We start from the raw sequence: 21,334 nt of genomic DNA, 5'->3' as shown, positions 1-21,334 counted from the left end.
CCAGGCAAAAGGCCTCCTATGAGGGTTTCTAGATAATAATATGTCTGTCCTTGAGTTTAGATTAAACTAGTCTATTCCTGATATTTGGTTGTGTGTAGAAACTCAGTTTTTAGGAAGAGCAGGACACTCTCAATAGCATGGCCTTTCGTTTTTTGCAGCCAAACATTTGTTCAGGAAGAAAAATGGATGACATGTGAATAAGTCTGGTTTGTTGCTGTTCAGTTATTTTCACCTGTGTCTGACTCTTCTTGACCCCATTTGGAATTTTCTTGGCAAAGACCCAGGAGAGGTTTGCCATTTCCTTCTCCAGCTCATTTTACACATGATGAAACTGAGGCAAACAGGGTTTAGTGACTTACTCAAGGTCACACAGCTAGTAGCAGTCTGAGGCCAGATTTCAATGCAGGAAGATTAGTCTTCCTCACTCTAGGCCTAGCACTCTATCCACTGTGCCACCTAGTAGTCCAAAAATGAAACTATCAAAACTTAAATGGTGGAAAATTAGACAATGGGCTTGGTATCTGGGAACAAACAGATGTACCTTTCTGGTACATATTCAAATAGTCTAGTTTCTATATACTGCATATATAATCTGTCATAAAGATGAGTAATCTCTCTTTACAAAGTTTTATGTCCCAGAGTCTCACTGAAAAAAGATGACAGTTTACTTTGTCCTAGTCACTAAGTGCCTCTAAGTTGGCATTTCCTTTAAGGAGTGGGCAAAGATCTATTCCTTCACTCATTAAGACTACTGTGTGTCCATCTTGGTGCAAGATATAAATGAGAGAGAGAGAGAGAGAGAGAGAGAGAGAGAGAGAGAGAGAGAGAGAGAGAGAGAGATTTTGTGGTATTAGTAAACCTCTGAAATATGCATCCTAAAACTTCTTAGTTTCAGATATGATACTTACTAGTTGTATGATTTGGGGCAAGTTTCCTCTGAGCCTCAGTTTCCTCATTTTAAAACAGGGATAGTAACATTGATAGTTTTTAGCATACATGCTTAGTAAATGCTCTAGACCTGCCACTTTTTCCAGTTTGACTCTCACCTGCCAATTCCAATGGTATTCTCTGTACCTCCACCAGGAGGAGGATAACTTTACCTCAAGACACTTATGTCTTATGGAGGTGGGGGTATGGATGGATAAGATAAAAGGAATACTCCAATTCGCTACTGCCATCTGGTAGAATTTCTGGGGTCACACTCCACGGCTCTCTTCTGGCTCTCTGACTGCCTCAACTGTCTCTAAGAATTGACAGGATTGAATTTTAAGGAACACCAGGTGAATGGCAAATCTTTCACCTGCCAAAGGTTACCTTCCCCTCTAATTCAATTAAGTAGAACTTCTGCACACATTCCAAAGGCGGTGTCAGGGTGAAGATTCATCTTTCCACTTCATTTATCATGTTAAAACCTCTTTATCTCCTGTGATTTTATCCATTAGGCTAGGGGGAATGTCATAGATAGACACACCTATGTATGTACATATAATCTCTCTCAGAAGAATATAAGCTTCTTGTATATAGGGATTATTTACTCTGATCTTTGTATCCTGATTGCTTAATATTGTGCTTGACACAGCAGGTGTTCAATAATTTCCTGCTGATCATTTGAGTGATGCAGTTTCCCATGTTCAGATTTGTTCTTGTTCTGTCATTTCAATTAGATCTGACTCTTTGTGAGTCCCTTTGGGGTTTTCTTTATAAAGATACAGTTTTGCTATATCATTCTCCAACTCATTTTGCATATGAGGAACTGAGGCAAACAGGGTTAAGTGACCTGCCCAGGGTCACACAGCTAGTAAGTGTCTGAGGACAGATTTGGACTAAGAAAAGTGAGTCTTCTTGATTTCAAGCCCAGCACTCTATCAATATTTGAGTTATTTCTGAATTAAAGAAACAGCTGTCAGATACTAAATCCAGTTGATTTCACCTCTTAAACATCACTCTTAAATCCACCATCTCCTCTCTTCTTTCCACTTCCACTTTCCTAGCAAAAACTCTTCTTATTACCCGTTACAATTGCTTCCTAGAGTAAAAATAAAAGTCTCTCTACCTGTATTTTCTATCAACTTGAATGCTTTATTTAAATCATTGACAAAATAAATATTATTATTATCATTACTGCTACTACTACTACTACTACTATTTTTATTCCTACTCCACCTACTACCAAATGTCCATGTCACTCTTTTGCTCTAGTCTTCATTGGTTCCCTATCATCTAGCAAGTAAAGTTGAGATTTATTTGTTCAGCATTCAAGAAATTCTACTACCTAGATGAAACCCTATCTTTCCAGACTTACTCTATGTTAGTGCTTTACCACACACTCTCTGTTCCAAAAGAAATGAACTTCTGAGCTCACTTTGAGTATGCCAAATGTTCCACCCGCATCTTTGCTCCTATCATTCTCCTACTATCTCTCACTTTTTTTCATATATTTAATTCTTAGTGATCCCTCAAAGACCATCTCATTAGTTATCTTAGGCAAGCAGTCTTCCCTCATTCTACTTATCTGTAATTGTTTTCCCTTTTGGATTTTTTTTTTGGATTTTTAATATTTTTATTCAGCAGTCAAGCAGGGATATATTTCAAATACGCATTTTGTGCCATATCCAACACTAGTTCAACAGACTAAGATTCCCTACCACAAAACAGTCATTTATTTGATCTGTTTGCAACCATCTGTATAAATAAATAAGAACTGCTACAAATGTTCAATATTCCAGCATATAAAACTGAGCAACATGTATCTCAAAATAGCCATGGCCTTAAAACAAATTTATCAGAAAAAATACAACACAAGATCAAGCTTCTTCAATACTATTTCCACATAAAACACTAGTAAAATATTTTTTAAAAATTAAATAGTGAAATACCAAACTAATTATATACAGTACACACGAATGAATCAAAACATCCAATTCTTGGACTCTGGTGGCAAGAAGAGAAGTTCTATCACATTTTGTGGCACTAAAAAGCAATTCAGTCAAGACCCCTGATTCATGAAACACCCAGTAAGAAAATGTTTACAGTTCCACACTTAACCTTAAGTGGACAGGTTTGACGGAAGTCTCCAAGAAGAGATCTTATGTTTACTTCAGTGGGTAGAAAATTGAAACTTTTTTTTTTTCTGACACAGCAGCCAGTGCTGTCTTTCAGGTTTACTGCTCCTAGCTCAGAGTTACGTATTTGAGAATAACGCCTTTCTTGGTAATTTGTCCATTTGAAAGAGGTCCCCCTTTGAATCATCTTCCTAGTTCACTCTAACATTTGCTTTACTGTGATAAAAAAAAGTATATACAAGATCCTACAACTGATTTCAGATACCAAATCAAGTCAAGGTGGTAAGTACCTAAAGGGTTAGCACATCTTTAAGAAATGAATTTTGACTTCAAAAACACAAAGAATACATAAATAATCTTTCTATATGTATATCATCATAAAATTCCTTAAGTATACATTTGCAAAGCTACCATTTTACCTTAGGAAATCTGATTATCGGGTAGAATGCTCAACAAATATCCTACTGCCACCAAGGTAAGCTACACTCTTTTCTGTATTCAAACCATATTCCTATCTAGCAAGTATAGGATTGACTTCTCTGCCTCGTCCCTCATGCTAATCTTTTCAAGCTCCTTTCCCAAAGATTAGCAAAAATGAAAATATGTGCCACCTGAACAATTTGTGTCATTTAAAAAAATCTTGTCAAAGTCCTTCCACTAAAGTAAACATCATGGATTTTTTGTTTCATTCTTATTCTCCTTTAAATTATTAGCAAAAGCCTATGTTCTTCGACGTTTGGCTGCACTCGGACTTAGAGGGACTGCTGTTTGCATTTGACATTTTCTGCAACCCAGTTGCGTTTCCTCTTGCCTGCACCCTCTTTAGATCCAGAGTCTGACGAGCTCTTTTCTTTCTCTTTGCCACTGGACTTTTCGGCTCCTTTCCCCAAATTTCCTGAAGATGTAAAAACAGTGTGTGGATCCACTTCTTCCTTTATTTCTTCCTTCACCTTATCTTCAATCATTACTTTTCCTTCTTTGACCTCTTGAATGATTTCTTCAGGAAGGATGAAGTTCTTCTCTGAATTAGGGAATGGAAGAATCTCAGACTCACGCAATGCTTGCATATCGTACATAGTAACTTAAATGGTCCCAGATGATCTGCCTCCCTAGGTTCTGACTGAACTTGTCCCTGATGTGGAAGTGCCGGTTCACACCGACGGGCTTGTGCCTCAGCATGGCATGGAAGAGGCACATTTCCACCTGGGGGCTCCACACTTCTTTTGGTGGGCCGGCGCCGACTCCACGGGGCCTTTGACACCGCTACTGCCAGGGCCGGGGCCAGAACCAGAGCCACCTCCGCTGCCGCCGCTTCCACCAGTGGTAACCTCGGCTTCCTGCATAGCTCTGTCCTCCTTTGGATTTTATATAGTACCTTGTTTGGTAACTCTCTAACTTACTGCCTTCTATCTGAAACTTTTCGTAATCTGCCCCTCCTTCAACCCAAAAAGCTAGTGACTTGTTCCATAAACATGTAGCTTTTATTAATTTTGCATGTAACTTGTGTGTGCAGATGTATTCAGTATGTATACATAAAATCATGTATGGATATAAATAATTTTATATATATACATACATATATTTATATATGTATGTGTGTATATATATACATATATATAGTTATACATATATATGTATAACTATATATATGTATATATATATATATATATATATATGCTTATGTATATGCATACACACAAAGGACATTCTTTCCCTGACACAACGTAAGCTGTCTGAATAAAAAAGAGTGTTTATTTTTTATATTTTTCTATGCATTTTTATTTGGTGACCTGATGTATTCAAAAAACAATATTTAGCATAAAGTAGACACTTAATAGATCCTTGTTAACTAATTGACAAGTGTAGTATTTGAAATATTGTTCTATCTTATCCTGTACTAGAAAGTAAACTCCATTAGGACAGGTATCTTATTTTATCTAAACAAGATCTGTCCATAGCTAGCACGCACACACAAACCTCCCCCCCAAAAAACCAAGATTTATACACAATAACCACAAAATAAAATTTTATTCAGTGAATGAGTTAATCATCAGTCTTTTTCCCAATTAAAAGATGAATCTCTAGAGATTGAGAGTATGTGTTTATTTTTCTTTATAATATATGTGTGCATATATGCACAAATATACACATATATGTGCATAGGTATCTGTATATATGTGTGTGTGTATACATGCGTATATATTTGTGTGTTTAAGTGTGAGTGTGTGTCACAGCTAGGTAACTCAGTTGACAGTGAATTATATAATCAGGAAGACCTGAATTCAAACTTAGCTGTGTGACACAGGGCAAGTTCACATAACCTTCTGATTGCCATAATCCACTGAAGAAGGAAATGGTAAACTATTTTAGCATCCTTGCTAAGAAAACCCCATGGATGGTACTGGTGCATCATAGTCCTTGAGGTCATGAAGAGTCAGACATGACTGAACAATAACAGCAAGTATCCATCCATCTATTTATAGTTAATCTTCAACATTCTTGCGTTTAACTTCTGTGGCTTCAAGCATTGCTATGATTTTGTTAGCAACTTCATTTTCACCTTCGTATTGGCAACTGCACACATTCTTAGCTATGTGTAGTAGAGAAAAAAATGAGAGATGCCATGTGGACATATTTGTGGAGCAGTGGTGCTTCTCTGGTCTTGTTCACCCTACCATTTTACAGTAAAGATCTCCCAATGCATTTGCTGCACATTTTCACTTTTTGCCTTTAAAACTCAAGTTCTACGTGGCAATTATGCCCCCTAATGCTTCATGCAAGTCCTTAGAGCTCTAAGCCCAAGTATGCAAAGTCAGTGGTGTGGTTTAGTGAGAAAATAAAGGTATTAAAGAAACTTCATACTAGAATCTCTGCAGCTGCTATTCCTAGAGAGTCTGATGTCAAATCAATATTGATGGATTATTTCAAGTGTTCTTCTTGGTCTCCAATACCATCCACCAACTGTGAAGGACAGAGTGTCAGAGGTGGTGTCAAGATTTCTCAAATCTCCACATCATCCAACAGCAGCTCCTAAACTCTTTCAGTCTCAGTTTCTGTATCTATAATATGTAGATGATAATGGAGCGTCACTTAGCTTATACGTTGATTCTGCAAAAAAAGAATAAACATATGTCTGTATGTATATATACACATATGCACACACATGTATATATGTATATATACATACATGTGTACATATACATGTAAGTGATGTTTTGCAATCTTAAAATCCCAAAGCAAATGCATTGATTCTGATGATGATATACCTGTCAGCTTCAGAAAAGATTCCATCTCACTGTTTCCCTTGGGTTCTCTTTCCCAAGTAACGGCATAGGGTTTTCAGAGGAAAGCAAGGTAGAGAGGTTTGCAATACTGTAGTATACAGTACCACCATCTGACATAGTGGAAGGCAAGAGAGAGGTGAAAAAAAGTTTTAATTTTAAGAATTTCATTTTCTCTACAGTATGTATGAAACTACAGATTTCATGTGCTATGAAAAGTAAATAGATTGAAATCAAAGGTTTTTATTATTATTAAGTTGTTAGCACAAAAGATTATAGAATTCTAGGGAATTACTAGTGAGAAAAATGTTTTAAATGTTACCAACTTTATTTTGTCTACTGCATTTTATGGGTTATTTCACAGTTAAAGTGTTATGGAAAATGCATATTATCAGAATTAATATCTTGTTATAAAGAATTGCATGCATAGAAATGCATTTTCAGCAATCTCTAGTGAAAGATTATAGCTTTTGGTGGTTGCAGGAACCTATCCCCTTATTTCCCATAGGTTCAATGAATCAACATTCATGTTTTTTTTTTTTTTTTACTTTTGTGCCATCTTCTAGAAACATTACCCCTGCAAAAGTTGAGGATTGACTGTGTATATGACACTCTTTCAAAAATCCTTCGAAGTATTAATATATGTAATGTGTTTCTATAACATATACTTCAAACTTATTTCAAAGTATGCATGTGTGTATAGTGTGTACAAGAAATACCAGCAAGTATTACCTGTGTATATATCAGTATATTATGTGAATGTATGTGCATATAAACACATGAAATATGTATATATGTGCATGTTTATGTATATAAATTTTTAGGGACATTCAGCTATGGATTTTTTTGTCAGGGTTAGTCTGATAGCTTTATAGACAGAATATGTAGTTACCTAGTTTGAATGATTTGGGATTTAACTCCCTATGGCCTTTACTTGAGAAAGACAGCCCAAGGAAAACAGTGAGATGGAATCTTTTTTGAAGCTGACAGGTATGTCATCATTAGCATCAATGCATCTACTTAGGGATTTAAAGTTTTCAAAACATCATATATATGTATACACATATACATATATACATATACACATGTGTGTATTCTCTTTTTACAGAATCAACCTATAAGCTAAGTGATGATCTGTTATCTTCTCCATATTATAGATACAGAAGCTGAAAATGAAAGAAGCTGAGTAACTCAAACCTAGTGACATAACTAAAAAACATCTAAGTCAGCATTGGAACCCAAGGCTTTTTGACTCCTTTTTTCACTAGGATCCCTAGTAATAAAAAACATGCCAGGTCACCTGTGCAGTTCATAATTAACCATTTTTACTACAGGACACCTGAGTGGTACCCCAATCCGGGAGGCAAAGCAGTTGATCTGTGCTGGACAATGTGTTCTTCCTCCTACATACAGATGATTCATCAGAGAAAGGAAGCATAGTTTTGTGGAGAAGCCAATAGCTTCAGAATTAGGAAGATCTCACCTTAGACATGTACTAACTATGAGACAGAATTAGAAAGATCTCACCTTAGACATGTACTAACTATGAGTTCAGTTTCCTAAACTGTAAAATTAAGGGCTTGGTCCCCAGGACCTCTAAGTTGTCTTCCAACTCTAAACATAAAATTCTATGTCCTTTTGACAATTGATTGGCAAGAAAGAGATTTTTAAGTTGAATTTTCTACACTGCTGATGAATTTGCAATGGGTTCTCCACACACTCTCTCCACTTTTTTTTTATGGTACACATTTTGAAAAATGTCATAGTTGGGTCTTTGGAGATAATCTAGTACAACCCGCACTTTACAAAAAAGTAAACGGAGACCCAAGCAGAACCCTCTGTCCAGTAAATACACCAGAATACCTTAGTAATCAAGAACATGTCATGTGTACAAGGTCAAGAGAAAATAACAAGTGAAACATGGATATTATTCCAGGTCCTCTAACTCTAAATCCAAAACTAACTCCACTGTACCATGTCCAACATGATTTTTCTCTCTCAGATGTAATAAAGATTATTGAATTTGGAATCGGATTACCTGGGTTCAAATCCTACTTTTGATGTTATCTACAAGTTTGGGAAAGCCATTTCTCCTATGAAGTCTCAGTTTCATCATCTGTAAAGCCCTAAAGTCATCTTATTTTTCATTTTTGAATTTATCTTTTGCTGTCCTGTTATATCTGCTTTGAGATAGTGTTGTTTTGAACGGATTTTTTTTTTTTAACATTTTCACTATATGTGTCTTCACTCCATTCTCCTATATCTAGACTATAAACTCCTTGAGGAAAGGAATTGCGCCTTATATTCTTTTGTGTCCCTTTTACAGAGCCTAGCATAGGGGTCATCGCTTTATGTTCCAACCAAACTGAAATACTTGTAGTTCACCATATTGTATATTTCTTCTCCCAGCTCTGTGCCTCTACATAGGCTGTCCCCTATATTTTCCTCCTCATATACACTTTTAAATGCTCTTGCTTCCTGTAAATCACACTTCAGGTCTTATATCCAATAGGAGCCTTTTCTTGATCCAATCAGTTGCTAAAACTCATAATCTTGTCACTGCAATGATATGCAAATAATTTAATGAAAGCAATCATTTTTATCTGGTTTCATTTTATGTTGGTAATGGTCATGCATGTATGTCTCTATGACTTAGTCTAACTCAGAATGTATGACTTTAACCAGAAAAAATTAGATTAATCTGTTTTTCCTCATGTATTGTTAGTTCTCCACCAGTTAGATGCTGATTGCTTGCCATACACATGTATTTCATTGCTATATTTTGTTGTGTTTTAAAATATGTTTATTATAAGGATATTATTCTAGGGAAATGTGCCAATTATGGGAGAATATTTGCTCACTTTTGAGTAACTGTTAAAGGTATTGCATCAGTCATTGAATGAAGAAACCAAATAATTCAAATATCATTCAAATTAACAATGAATTTTAATCACAAAAATATATAGAAAAAAAGGAAAATCAATACCAAGAATTGACAAATAGTTGCAGTAAAATAGCCCCTTATTAATCCTTAGAAAGTAGCAAAGATGTTTAAAAGGACTTGGCATTAGTATGAAATGGAATGGAATTATTGATTCTTCTACAACGTGCCATAAAATTCTTGAAAGTAGGATAGCAAGATGGCTGTATTTTTTTAAAGCTGCCAACTTTTGCAATGAAGAAAAATATCTTTATCTTGGGCAAAACAATGCAAAGACTGGAGTACTGAAGTTCCAGAAAAAAGTATCTTTTTTTTCAGATAAGACTTTTTTTTTCATTTAAGGCTAAGCCAAGATTGCTATCAAAAGTCCAAGTAAATCTGTAACAGTGAGACTTAACCCTGAAAGATCTCGGTTTCTTTTTTGGATTTTAAAACATCCATCCTCAAAATGTTTGGGGGAGATTTTCTTCTGGAAGCCTTAGAAATCTTGTCACAATTGTAGGAATTGTGGTCTCAAGCAACTATATTGATGTCTGAGAAACAAAATTAATGCAAAACTAAAGAAATTTCTTAATGGAAATTGAATACATAAAATATGACCTTGTGCCATGTCACATTTACCTAAGGCTTAAGAAATTTATACAAGAGATAGAGATAAACATGCTTCAGTATCTTCAGAATTCTCCTGATTTAAAGCCTCCTTGAAAACCTATCCAGGGGTGCGGAACTTGCAACCTCCAAGCCACATGTGGCCTTCTAAGTCTTTGGGTAAGGTCTTTTGGCTAAGTTCAAGTTTTAGAGAATAAATCCTTTTACTGAGGATTTTCCTGGGGGAATCTATTATTTTTTTTAAGGATTTACTAAGGGAAATTTTTTCTCTGAAGTTTGGATTCAGACAAAGGACTGCCCGTGAGGACCTAGAGGGTCACATGTGGCCTCAAGACCACACATTCACCACCTTGCTACAGACCATACAAGTCTATCCTTAAGAAAATGTACTGCTTGCCAGATGTGATACAAATCAGGTTTCATGATGACGAAGTAAAGAATGTTAAAATCAACAAGTGATTGCAGTAACAGTAGGGCATATTGAATGTTAAACTTGTTTTTAACTGATAAAAGTGATAACATTATACTTATATTTTTTTATATTATTATAAAAGTCAATACACTTAACTATTTTGCTTTCACTCAGTAAATGTGCACACTATACAAAAGGATGAGGGAAATTCCAACTTTTAGTCTTCTGTTTCCTATCGGACTCAAGGTATTAAAAAAAAAAAAAACTCTGAGCTCCCAAAGTGGGACAGAGCTTTCTGCTCATCCATCTCCACCTCTGTGAGCCCATGATCTGCCACAAAGTCCTGTGTCTGGCATGGGGTTGCCTCCTATATGTGTCTTCTTTGGTTTCTTGCATTTTTGTCGGAATCCCAAAGGTAACTGACATCCTTCCCCTTTTCATGAGCACATACTCAGTGGGGTAATAGCAGAAGGAGTGGTTGCAATGAAGCAGGTGAGGAGGAAGAGAGTGAAAGCAACAGATTCTTTATTGATGAGCATTCTTTTACCTCTGAATAAAACTGCCTGTTCTTTACCATAGTTGATTGTGTTTGTACTCTAGGTACTTTGCTCATCTCCTTCCCCTCTTCTGGGAGGAATTCTTAGAATAGAACTTAAATTGGAATTGTTGCTCAGAGATCTAAGGTGTAGTTATTAGAGAAGCACCGGGAACCCCAGTCTCCTAGTGAGGAAGCAAGCAATGCTAGAGCAATGAACCCAAGGCAAACTGTTAAGCTAGGTAAAGGACAAAGGTTGGCAAAGGTCACCTGGACTAGGGCTGCTTGGCTCACCAATTTAGGGCTATGTGAAGTCATCCCATTGATAATGAAGATGGCTCACATTTACTTGGCATATAAAGTTTCCAAGCAGAGCAGAAAACACTAGTCACTTAGACTTTTTGTCTTGCCACAGGATTTCAATGATTCTGACTGAGATGAGGAGTTTGATGAATTTGTGCAGCTCTGCCTCACTTAAATTCAGTTCTCATGCAAGTCTGAAGACATCAGCCTGGTGACATCATTGTTCCTCTTTAAGAAAGCAGAACCACCAGCAGCAGTAACAGCAACAACAGCAACCACAACTGCAACCATACAATAAGGTTCCTAGCAGCTATGTGGCGCCATAGTGCACAGAGCGCTCGGCCTGGAGTCAGGGATATTCATCTTCCTAAATTCAAATCTGGCCACAGACACTTACTAGCTCTGTGAACCTGGGAAAGTCACTTAATCCTTTGTGCCTCAGTTCCATCATCTGCAAAATGAGCTGGCAAAAAAAAAAAAAAAGACATATCACTTCAGTATTTTTGCCTGAGAAAACCTCAAATGGGGTCATAAAAAACCAGACAATTTCAAACAACTGAAAATTGTAAATTGTAATTGTAGAACAGATTTGCAGATTGCTTCCCACCTAACAATTCAAATGTATTCAATGAACTTAAGAGTTTACACTTGACATTTATGAGATCATAAATTTAGAGTTAGAAAGTACTTTAGATATCATCTAGTCTTACATCCTCATATTAAAGATGGAGAAACTGAGCCCCAGAGAGGCATGTTAACTTGTTCAGGGTCACATAGGTGACACAAATGGCAGAGCATATCATAACATGATATTTCAAATTATTCTCTATTTCATATGTATATGAATCTTGACTCCCTAGCTAAGCTTTGAGATGCTCAAGGGTAGGAATCATGTCTCTTTCTACTCTACAATTTTTGATGGTCATTTCTCAATGAAAACTGCTGATTTATTAACCAGGGCAGTGACAGCTATCATATGCCACTTTAACAATAAATTGGTTCTCATGAAGAAGAAAAGAAACCTCAACTATACATGTTAAAATTATCTATTAATCTATAGCAGCTCAAGTTTAAATCTAAACTGGGAAGCCATTTTCAGTGAGGCTCTTGGGGTGACAATCAATATTAACCTGATTATAATAATATTGTTCATTATTACAATCACAACTTTGTGACATGCCCTGTTGGAGAGATAAAAAGTGACCCTAAAAAATTCTTGTCAATTCACCACTATAAATCTAACAAGGGAGTATCACTGCTTTTATTGATTGCCAAAGGGCAACTGGAAAGTTCTGTTAAAACACTGAGGCCCAGAGAGATCATTGGGGAAAAAATGCAAATATGACTTCTTATCTGGATCACTTAAGGAGTGACAGAGCAAGTAAAACGGAGAAGCAAGAATAGACTAAGGAAAGGGGCCAGGAAGGGCAAGTTAGCACATTAAAAGTTTCTCCCATTTACTTGTCATTTCCAAAGAATGTATGAAGTTTTGTCTTCCTATAGAAGCTTTCAACCAAGATAGAAACCATAGGTTTTCATCTGACAGAAAGAAAAATGATGCAGCCTCATGGGTTTATCTTGCTAGTTAAGCAAAACCCAGACAACCTCAGACTTTTATTCTATCACTCTCTAAACTACAGAGTTTTAGAAACAAATGTCCAATTGTTTCTCACAACTCCATGTATCTTTCATTTTAATCAAATTTCATTCTTTAAAATACTGTAATTTCTTAGCAATTTACGAAAACCTAGACTGATTCTGTTTGTTTGACATATTTGCTTTGTTATAGAGCAAATCTTGTTCAAGTAGGGATTGAACTATATATCCTCTGAGGTCACTTCCAAGTTTGAGTTTCTCTTACTCTGTGTTTATAACTTCTGTATGAAATGTTTTCTACCATCTCCTCCTAGTTTTTGTTAATTAACTTTCCCCCTAATCATCAGCAGTTGACAAAGACATTGTCATCACCCTCAACAATGCACTTGAGTTGTTAACATGACTACTTACCTTTCTCAGAGTGGAGTCTGAGCTAGTTGTATAATATACAAAAAGTATCAGCCTACTTGCTTTGGCATTATGACAGTAATTGGAGTTCTAAATGGCCTACAGCTCAAAATACAGAATCCCATTTCACCAGATGCCAAGATGACAACAGTCTGGAATAATAAAATCTATCAAGCATTTAGTAACTATTGCCCTCTATTTAGAGAGATTTAAGATTTGCAAAATACTGACTTCACAGAAATCTTGTGATGTCAATAATGCAAATATTATTATGCTCATTTTAAAGATGAGGAAATTCAGACTCAGAGAAGGTAATTAATTTATAGATGAGTGAATCAGTTCTCCTGACTCCACATCCAGCAAAGTATCTACTAAACCACACTTTACCTACTATATTAGGCACTTAATAAATGTTTGTTTTTTGGATTGACTGATAAAGCATTACTTAATACCATTCTGCTAAGCCTTAAGGACCACGAGACACTTCCATGACTTGAAGTTGAAGCCTACTGTATGTATTATTGCTACCTATACTCTGCGACGTCTTTACCTACATTGCATGTGCCATTTCTACCTATGTTCTATGTGTTGTCTCTACCTGTTAATGTGTTCCACTTGAGAACAAGACCTGTGTCATTTTACAATTTATAACACCAGGCTTAATACAATGTTTGGAACGTAATAAGTGCTTATTCAGTATTTCTCATTCATTCATTCATTCATTCACTGTAAAATCTGAAAGAAAAAGAAGTCCTGTTTCTGAAATCTAAGTACTAAGTACTAAGTAATTTGCATAGTCAGACTATGTACTATAAGAATTCAGAGAAATGAAATATAAATGTGCACTGGGAGGTTCATAGAAGGTCCAGTAGATTAAGGAGGAAGGGATACTTATGTTGGACTTTATTTAAATAAGTGGTGGTGGAAGTAGGGGGCGGTTAAGGAGGAAGAAGCATCAATAAAAACAGAAGTCAGACACAGGCATATAGAATATTAGTGATGGAATAGATCTGAGAGATCATTTAATAGCCTTCCCTCATTTTATAAATGAAGAAACAAAGGCCTGGAGTGTAAAAGTCACTTGTATAGCATCACACTATTACTTAGTGACAAAGAAACCAGTCCTTTTGCCTCTGTCAGAAACTTTTATTTTTCTTTTTAAACTATGACTGTTGATGTCATACACAAGTCTAATGAGAACTTTCCTTATGTCAAGGAAAAAATTATTATCTATAGCAAGTTGACCTGATGACCATGCCTATATGACACTCTCTGCAGTATTTTACACTCATAATTTCTCACCTCATTAGTGAAAGAATGGAGATGCTCCATCATCTGTTTTAGAGTCAAAAGTGGTTATGATAAGCATTCAGAATTCAGCTTTGTTTTAGTGTTCTTTTCGTTTCCCTTATTTTGGTCATTTTGTATTTTGTAATTTTAGTGCAATTAGGTGGGGAACTGAATAGAGTTCTGAGCCAGCAGTCAAGAAGACCTAAATTCAAAGCCAGCCTTGGATACTTCCTCACTGTGTGAGCCATGGCCAAGTCATTTAACTGCTATGTGAGTCAGCACTTACAGGAGTGTTGTGAGTTTCAAATGAGTCAATATTTGAAAATACGTGCAATGGCACACAAGAACCACTTAATTAATAATTATTCCCTTTTTCTTTTTTTATCATGTTGCTGTCATTCTACTTATTTCACTCTACCAACTTGTGCAAGTCTTCTCATGTTTACCCAAATTCTTTATCTTCCTCATTTCTTATGGTATAATAATATTTCATTATTTTGATGTAATACAATTTATTTATTCATTTCCCCAATAGAAGTACCCCATCTTGTTTCTAGGTTGTTGCTACCACAAAAAAATGCTGCTATTCATGAAATTAATACAAATACAGAAGATCAAGAGATATTCACCAGTAGATTATTGGTCAATGGTTATAAAGAGTTTTAAAAAAAAATTGAAAACTATCAACAATTTTATGAAAGATGGTTCCAACTCCAATAATAAAAAAAACAAAAATTAATACAACTCTCAGGTATCACCTCACATGGAACGAATTGGTAGAATTGATAAAAGATTGAAAAGTTGATATTGGATGGGCTGTGGGAAGAGATGCATACTAATAAACTGCTAAGGTAATTACAAATTGACCCAACCATTCCGGACAACAAATTGAAACTATGGAAGAAAAATCACTAAACTACTCTTTGCCTTTGACTCATGGAATTTATTCTTGGGCATATACTCTAAGGTAATAAAAGAGAAAAAGAAGGGCTCCACATGAGCCAAAATATTCAGCAGTTGTGTCTGCACATAAAGAAATCACTCTGGAATCTTTGTGGAGAGTGAGTTAGAGGGGAGAGAGACTTGAGGCACAGAGAGAAGTTATAGCTTACTAAAGTAGTAGTTGCGGTAGTAGAGAGAAGGATTGGAAAGCAAGTGATGCTAAATTTGAAAGAACAAGACAGCAACTCCTTGGATCACTGAGGGAGGATGAGGAATTAAGGATAACACTAAGGTCATAAACTTGGGAGACTGGAATACAGACAATAACAGCTAATGGTTTACATGAACATATAACCCCTGGTGAACATGGCTGATTTTCCTATAACAAAACCAGGGGGGAAAAATTTGAAGGCATTTACTTTTACAATATTTCAAATGCTACAAGTAGACATTTATCAATTTGTTTTGGGCTAGAATCAAGGCCTGTCCTAACAAAATGATAAAATGGATAACAAACTTGTCTTTAGTTATGATTGTTTTTCCTACATGCATCATCCCTCCTCCCCATCCTTTCACTATTTGACTGAAGTTCTTGTACTGTGCTTGATACCCACCAATTGTCATGAATCTGCTTGTTCAGCCACCCCCATGAAAAATACCTGTCATTTATTTCATTCCCTCAGGGCCAAAGATGTTACAAAACTAAAGTGATAAATCAATTTATGCTAATAAGAAAACAATACTATTTTAGAGATTTAAGAAAGATATTTAGGTTCTAAAGGACCTATCTGAATAGCTCTAAAACCACTCCTCAGAGGTGGTCTATGAAAAAGAGACTCGGGTCATATCTGATTGAAGACTCAGATAGTTTAATGATCATGTACTAGATGATGTTAAGAAGACCTAAATCTCTGATCCCAGCATAGAAACTTACCTGTGTGACATTTGACAAGTGATTATCCTTTCTCTTTCTCACTTTCCTCATCAATAAAATAGAGAAAATATCTGCAGTGTAAACCTCAGAAAGATTTTTTTTGTGAGATTCCTATAAGATAATCTGTATAAAGCATGTTACAAGCTTTAAAAATTCTGTACACGTCAGTGATTAGTATTTTGCCATCTCAAAATTATCTGGCTCACAATTTTTCTATATTCAGTTTGATCAGTCTGAATAGCTTGAGGACATGAGAAAACAGTGCATGGTTCCCCAAGCATCAGGCTAGGTTCATAAGTAGGTAATCCAAACATTCAGTTTTCCAAATGGAGTGATTGCCGATTCAGGGCCGATACAAGGCAGGATCTTTAAGTGTTGACTTAGTGTCATTAGTTGCAAGAAGCAGAGCTATTCCCCAAGACCTAGAGAGCTATATACTGTGTGTCCACTTGTCCTCCAAACATTATTACCTGAGGACATCTATTTTCAGAAGGCATTCAGGGAAGGCTTCAAAGAGGGGGAAAGGGGTGGCTACTCTCCCCAAAAGGCACCATTCAGCCTAAAGGGAGAGTGACAGTTAATGCTGGGAAGTAAGGCCTAGGATTTCTTTGACTATATATGACTATTAGCCTCCAGTCTTTTTGTTTCTTTGTTAGCACCAGGCTAGCAGCTGTCCCCATGCCTGCTGCTTCCCTTATTGACTGTTTCTGTGCACCACCTGCAGCTTTGTTCCCTTAGTGGTGAAAGGGAATCACTTGGGAAATATTGAGATCTTACTACAGATTGGCCTTAGGCAAAGGCCAGGTGAGGTTTCGTGATATACTTTAAATCATACTATGTAGGCCATCTCCTAATTTGCTTAAAGAGACCTACCTTTCCCCCTGACAATGATAACTAAATGGTTAATAGCTAATTAACTCTTCAGTTATCGTGCCCTTCCTAACAGCATTTGCATGTTAATATGTGTATTTAAAGGACAGAGTTCATGGTAATTAAGCCACATTTTGAATTGGGAAATAAAAAACAGGAAATCCATGAAAACAAATTCCGTTTTCTTTTTCTGGGTCCCATTTCTCAATACTATTGCGCACATAGTAGACAACTTGTAAATGCTCTTGCTATTGTTATTGTTGTTGTGTTACAAATCACAGTTACACAATATGCTGCTGGTGTCATTGTCCAGCCTGAGTAGTTAAGTGCTAAAAGACTAGCTTCCTTCCTCCCTTTGTTGGATACCCCCATTGTCCCCCATACTCATCCTGTATATGGCCACAATCACAAAGTGAATAAGGCACTCTGGGATCTTTCCCTCTTTTATTTCCTCATGCTAGATGCAAAGTTGTAGTATCTAGGATGGTAGTACACTAGGCCCTAGTATCTGGGGATTTTTCTTATATTATTTCAAGCTGTTTTCCTGCACAGGAAAACAACAACATACAACATACAACAGTTGTTGTATGGGACAGAATGCTGGGCAAGTTGTCAGGAGAATCAGAATTCAAATTAAGCCTTAGATATTTATCTAGCTGTGTGACCTTGGGCAGGCCTGTTTGCTTCAGTTTCCTCACCTGTAAATTGATAATATTAATAGTGCCTATCAGAGAGGATTGTAGTAAGGACAAATGAGATAGTATTTGTAAAAAGAACAACATATTGCCTAAATAGTAGATAGTCTATAAATGCTTATTCCCCTTGCCTTCTCCTTTTATATACAGTACTGTCCACATTCCATTTCCATATGTTTGCACTACTAATCATTTATGCCTGGAATACATTCCCTATTTACCTCCATCTCAAAAAATTTCTGCTTTCCTTCAAGACAGTTTAAGCACCATTTTTTAATTGAAATTTTTTCTGATACTCCATGGTTACTAGCATCTTTTCTTCCTATCTCCCTTGTATGTATTTGTTTTTTCATCTCTATGTATGTATATAGAGATATATGAACATAAACGTTAACAGTTGTATACGGGATGGACTAAAGAGGAGAAAGACTTGAAACAGGAAAGTTAACCAAGAAGCATCTAGATGTTGTGGTAGATAGAGTGCTAGCCCTAGAGTCAGGAAGATCTGAGTTCAAATTTGTTTCTAGACTCTCAAAACCCACCTGGACAAGTGACTTAATTTCTGTTTGCCTCAGTTTTCCATCTGTAAAATGTTGGCTGAGGGGTGATAACAGCACCTATCTCACAGGGTTGTTGTGAGGATTGAATCAAATGATACTTGTAAGAATAGTTTACACAATTCATAAATATTGCAGAGCACAGTGCATGGCACATAATAGACATTATAAAAATAAAAAAGATTGTGAAGGTCTGCATTAGAGAAGTTGCCACATGAAAGAAGAAAATGTATGAGAGGAATTTTAGGTAAGTAGCAGTAAATATGTGGCATGAGAGAGAACAAGATATAGAAGGTAAAACCAAGGTTGAGAACCCAAGGGACTGGAAAGATAGTCATGCCCTTGCCTGAAACAGGAAAATAAAGAAGTGTAGTTTGGAGATAAAGGAAATGAGTTCAGTTTTGGACATGATGAGTTTGAGTTGTTTATGGGTCATGCAGTTTGAAATGTTCTATAAGCCAATGCTAATGAATGGTTAGAGATCAGGAGAAAGTGAGAGAGAGAGAGAGAGAGAGAGAGAGAGAGAGAGAGAGAGAGAGAGAGAGAGAGTAGTCCAGGATGAATTTTTGGAGTGATATGGAGGATGACCCAGCAAAAAAAGACTAAGGAATTGGCACACAGGTGGGAAACCAACCAGGAAAGAGCAGGATCATAAGAATAAAAGGAGAGAATATCCAGGCAGACAAAGATGGTAGTCAATAATGCTAAAAGCTACGTTGAGGCTGAAAAAGGTTACCAGGAAGTTATCACTCACAACTTTGAAGAAGTTCAAATTGAGCAATGAAACTAGATGCCAGATTGTAAATAGTTTGAAAAATAAGGGTAGAAAAAGAAGTCAAGGTAAATGAGTGTATATAACTATATACAATTTTTCTAGGGGTTGGACTATGAAAAGGAGTAGTGATATAAAATGATAGTGTGAGGGTTTGATAAGATCTAATTAAGTTTCTGTTTCGTTTTAAGGATGTGGATGATTTGATCCTACTTTTAGGCAATAGGGAAGGAATCAGTAGATTCCTTATTACTTATTAGTAGACAAGTAGAGATTAAAGATTATACAGAAGTTTCAAGAGTTACAAATATTGTCTTTGCATGTAGGAATGTAAACAGTTCAACTTCAGTAAGTCCCTTATGACTTCTCTTTGCTGTTCACCTTTTCATGCTTCTCTTCATTCTTGTGTTTGAAAGTCAAATTTTCTTTTCAGCTCTGGTCTTTTCATCAAGAATGCTTGAAAGTCCTCAATTTCATTGAAAGACCAATTTTTCCCCTGAAGTATTATACTCAGTTTTTCTGGGGAGGTGATTCTTGGTTTTAGTCCTAGTTCCTTTGACTTCTGGAATATCCTATTCCATGCCCTTCCATCCCTTAATGTAGAAGCTGCTAGATCTTGTGTTATCCTGATTGTATTTCCACAATACTTGAATTGTTTCTTTCTAGCTGCTTGCAACATTTTCTCCTTGACCTGGGAACTCTGGAATTTGGCCACAATGTTCCGAGGAGTTTCTCTTTTTGGATCTCTTTCAGGCGGTGTTCTGTGGATTCCTTGAATATTTATTTTGCCCTCTGGTTCTAGAATCTCAGGGCAGTTTTCCTTGAAAATTTCATAAAAGATGATGTCTAGGCTCTCTTTTTGATCATGGCTTTCAGGTAGTCCCGTAATTTTTAAATTGTCTCTCCTGGATCTATTCTCCAGGTCAGTTGTTTTTCCAATGAGATATTTCACATTATCTTCCATTTTTTCATTCTTTGGGTTTTGTTTTGTGATTTCTTGGTTTCTCATAAAGTCATTAGCCTCCATCTGTTCCATTCTAATTTTGAAAGAACTCTTTTCTTCAGTGAGCTTTTGAATCTCCTTTTCCATTTGGCTAATTCTGCTTTTGAAAGCATTCTTCTCCTCATTGGCTTTTTGAACCTCTTTTGCCAATTGAGTTAGCCTATTTTTCAAGGTGTTATTTTCTTCAGCATTTTTTGGGGTCTCCTTTAGCAGGGTGCTGACCTGCTGTTCATGCTTTGACTGCATGTCTCTCATTTCTCTTCCCAGTTTTTTCTCCACCTCTCTAACTTGATTTTCAAAGTCCTTTTTGAGCTCTTCCATGGCCTGAGCCCATTGAGTGGGCTGGGATATAGAAGCCTTGACTTCTGTGTCTTTGCCTGATGGTAAGCATTGTTCTTCCTCATCAGAAAGGAAGGGAGGAAATGCCTGTTCCCCAAGAAAGTAACCTTCTATGGTCTTATTTCTTTTCCCTTTTCTGGGCATTTTCCCAGCCAGTGACTTGACCTATGAATATTCTCCTCACACCCACTTGGCCTCCTGATCCTCCCAGCCAGTGCTTGGGGTCTGAGATTCAAATGCTGCTTCCAGCCTCAGGGCTTTTGGCGGGGGCAGGGCTGCTATTCAGTGTGAGATTAAGTTCAGCTGCTCAGGTCAGGGCAGGGCCACCTCACAGGCTCTGTTCCCTCAGGGGGTTTATGCAGAAACCTTCAACAATGGATCCAGGCTCCTGCCTGCTTTGGGAGACCCTGTCTGCTCCCACCTCCACTTCTGCCTCCCGAGGGGGCCTGAGTTATGGGGGCACCCCACTCCCCTCTTGACCCGCCAAAGAGACCTTCTCACCGACCCCCGTCACCTGTGGGTGGAGGGACCCGCGCGGCTGCTGGAGATCCCATCCCTGAAGCCTGCTTGGATCTGCTCCTCTTGGTGCCGCGGCTGCAGCAGGGCTGTACTTGGCTCCCTGTCCGCAGCACAAAGGACCTTTTGCGAGAGGTTTGCAGGTCCCTCTGGAACAGAAATCTCCTTCGCTCCAATGTTCTGTGGCCTCTGGTCCTGCAGAATTTGCAGTGAGTTGCTATTTACAGATGTTCTATGGGTTGTGGGTTCGGAGCTATGTGTATGTGCGT

At 37.0% G+C, this 21,334-nt stretch overlaps 1 pseudogene; it reads right to left on the bottom strand.

Moving 5' to 3' along the window:
• Window positions 1-3,782: 3,782 nt before the first annotated feature.
• LOC140498464 (MRG/MORF4L-binding protein pseudogene) lies at window positions 3,783-4,405 on the bottom strand (annotated as a pseudogene).
• Between the last annotated feature and the right edge of the window lie 16,929 nt (window positions 4,406-21,334).

Source organism: Notamacropus eugenii, chromosome 4, assembly GCF_028372415.1.
Source record: "Notamacropus eugenii isolate mMacEug1 chromosome 4, mMacEug1.pri_v2, whole genome shotgun sequence".
NCBI classification, from domain to species: domain Eukaryota; kingdom Metazoa; phylum Chordata; class Mammalia; order Diprotodontia; family Macropodidae; genus Notamacropus; species Notamacropus eugenii.
Note: the sequence above shows the minus strand (reverse complement) of the source record. Positions and strands in the feature narration are given on the sequence as shown.